This window comes from Schistocerca gregaria, unplaced genomic scaffold, assembly GCF_023897955.1.
Source record: "Schistocerca gregaria isolate iqSchGreg1 unplaced genomic scaffold, iqSchGreg1.2 ptg000577l, whole genome shotgun sequence".
NCBI classification, from domain to species: Eukaryota; Metazoa; Arthropoda; class Insecta; order Orthoptera; family Acrididae; genus Schistocerca; species Schistocerca gregaria.
Window position 1 is genome coordinate 955095 of NW_026061968.1, and position 3448 is coordinate 958542.

Sequence of the window (3448 nt, forward strand, 5' to 3'; positions counted from 1 at the left end):
TAGTACAATTCGAGTTTTAGGTTCTGATTATTTACTTTTTAGCTGGCTTTGGTGCCTTGGACATGAGCTAGGACCTTAAGATTCAGTATGAAAGGAGGACGAGCAGCCGAGTTGCATGGGAGAATGTGAAAAGTGTTCATATGTAGTAAAAACCTGAGAAATCCGACCGTTTTCGTCATTTGTTATCGAATCAACTTAAAGCCAGATCGTCACATTGGCCGCTCTTCTCTCTGAAACGGTTGTACTTATCGTCTGCAAAGCTATGTCGCGTGCTGCGTTATGCGGAGACACTAAAATCACCACAGTGGAACACAGATGAAGCTTCTAAGTTGATGTAATAGCCAGTAAGAAGTAGTACAATTCAGGTTTTAGGTACTGATTATTTACTTTTTAGCTGGCTTTGGTGCCTTGGACATGAGCTAGGACCTTAAGATTCTGCATGAAAGGAGGACTAGCAGCCGAGTTGCACGGGAGAATGTAAAAAGTGTTCATATGTAGTAAAAAACTGAGAAATCTGTCCGTTTTCGTCATTTGTTATCGAATCGACTTAAAGCCAGATCGTCACATTGGCCGCTCTCCTCTCTGAAACGGTTGTACTTATCGTCTGCAAAGCTATGTGGCGTGCTGCGGTATGCGGAGACTCTAAAAGCACCATGATTGAACACAGATGAAGCTACTAAGTTGATGTAATAGCAAGCAAGAAGTAGTACAATTCAAGTTTTAGGTATCGTTTATTGACTTTTTAGCCGGCTTTGGTGCCTTGGACATAAGCTAGGACCTTAAGATTCTGCATGAAAGGAGGACTAGCAGCCGAGTTGCACGGGAGAATGTGAAAAGTGTTCATATGTAGTAAAAACCCGAGAAATCCGTACGTTTTCGTCATTGGTTATCGAATCGTCTTACAGCCAGATCGTCACATTGGCCGCTCTTCTCTCTGAAACGGTTGTACTTATCGTCTGCAAAGCTATGTCGCGTGCTGCGGTATGCGGAGACACTAAAAGCACCATAGTACAACACAGATGAAGCTTCTAAGATGATGTAATAGCCAGTAAGAAGTAGTACAATTCAAGTTTTAAGTACTGATTATTTACTTTTTAGCTGGCTTTGGTGACTTGGACATGAGCTAGGACCATAAGATTCTGCATGAAAGGAGGACCAGCAGCGGAGTTCCACGGGAGAATGTGAAAAGTGTTCATATGTAGTAAAAACCTGAGAAATCCGTCCGTTTTCGTCATTTGTTATCGAATCGACTTAAAGCCAGGTCGTCACATTGGTCGCTCTTCTCTCTGAAACGATTGTACTTATCGTCTGCAAAGCTATGTCGCGTGCTGCGGTATGCGGAGACACTAAAAGCACCATAGTGGAACACAGATGAAGCTTCTAAGTTGATGTAATAGCAAGTAAGAAGTAGTACAATTCAAGTTTTAGGTACTGATTATTTACTTTTTAGCTGGCTTTGGTGCCTTGGACATGAGCTAGGACCTTAAGATTCTGCATGAAAGGAGGACTAGCAGCCGAGTTGCACGGGAGAATGTAAAAAGTGTTCATATGTAGTAAAAAACTGAGAAATCCGTCCGTTTTCTTCATTTGTTATCGAATCGACTTAAAGCCAGATCGTCACATTGGCCGCTCTCCTCTCTGAAACGGTTTTACTTATCGTCTGCAAAGCTATGTCGCGTGCTGCGGTATGCGGAGACTCTAAAAGCACCATGATTGAACACAGATGAAGCTACTAAGTTGATGTAATAGCAAGCAAGAAGTAGTACAATTCAAGTTTTAGGTATCGTTTATTGACTTTTTAGCCGGCTTTGGTGCCTTGGACATGAGCTAGGACCTTAAGATTCTGCATTAAAGGAGGACTAGCAGCCGAGTTGCATGGGAAAATGCGAAAAGTGTTCATATGTAGTAAAAATCTGAGAAATACGTCCGTTTTCGTCATTTGTTATCGAATCGCCTTAAAGCCTGATCGTCACATTGGGCGCTCTTCTCTCTGAAACGGTTGCACTTATCGTCTGCAAAGCTATGTCGAGTGCTGCGGTATGTGGAGACACTAAAAGCACCATAGTAGAACACAGATGAAGCTTCTAAGTTGATGTAATAGCTAGTAAGAGGTAGTACAATTGTAATTTTAGATATCGATTATTGACTTTTTAGCTGGCTTTGGTGCCTTGGACATGAGCTAGGACCTTAAGATTCTGCATGAAAGGAGGACTAGCAGCCGAGTTGCACGGGAGAATGTGAAAAGTATTCATATGTAGTAAAAACCCGAGAAATCCGTACGTTTTCGTCATTGGTTACCGAATCGTCTTACAGCCAGATCGTCACATTGGCCGCTCTTCTCTCTGAAACGGTTGTACTTATCGTCTGCAAAGCTATGTCGCGTGCTGCGGTATGCGGACACACTAAAAGCACCATAGTAAAACACAGATCAAGCTTCTATGTTGATGTAATAGCCAGTAAGAAGTAGTACAATTCAAGTTTTAGGTACTGATTATTTACTTTTTAGCTGGCTTTGGTGCCTTGGACATGAGCTAGGACCTTAAGATTCTGCATGAAAGTAGGACTAGCGGGCGAGTTGAACGGGAGAATGTGAGACGTGTTCATATGTAGTAAAAACCTGAGAAATCCGTCCGTTTTAGTCATTTGTTATCGAATCAACTTAAAGATAGATCGTCACATTGGCCGCTCTTCTCCCTGAAACGGTTGTACTTAACGTCTGCAAAGCTATGTCGCGTGCTGCGGTATGCGGATACACTAAAAGCACCATAGTAGAACACAGATGAAGCTTCTAAGTTGATGTAATAGCCAGTAAGAAGTAATACAACTCACGTTTTAGGTATCGATTATTGACTAGTTAGCTGGCTTTGGTGCCTTGGACATGAGCTAGGACCTTAAGATTCTGCATTAAAGAAGGACTAGCAGCCGAGTTGCATGGGAAAATGCGAAAAGTGTTCATATGTAGTAAAAATCTGAGAAATACGTCCGTTTTCGTCATTTGTTATCGAATCGATTTAAAGCCAGATCGTCACATTGGCCGCTCTTCTCTCTGAAACGGTTGTACTTATCGTCTGCAAAGCTATATCGCGTGCTGCGGTATGCGGAGACACTAAAAGCACCATAGTATAACACAGATGAAGCTTCTAAGTTGATGTAATAGCAAGCAAGAAGTAGTACAATTCAAGTTTTAGGTATCGATCATTGACTTTTTAGCCGGCTTCTGTGCCTTGGACATGAGCTAGGACCTTAAGATTCTGCATGAAAAGAGGACTAGCAGCCGAGTTGCACGGGAGAATGTAAAAAGTGTTCTTATGTATTAAAATCCTGAGAAATCCGTCCGTTTTCGTCATTTGTTATGGAATCAACTTAAAGCCAGATCGTCACATTGGCCGCTCTTCTCTTTGAAACGCTTGTACTTATCGTCTGCAAAGCTATGTCGCGTTCTGCGTTA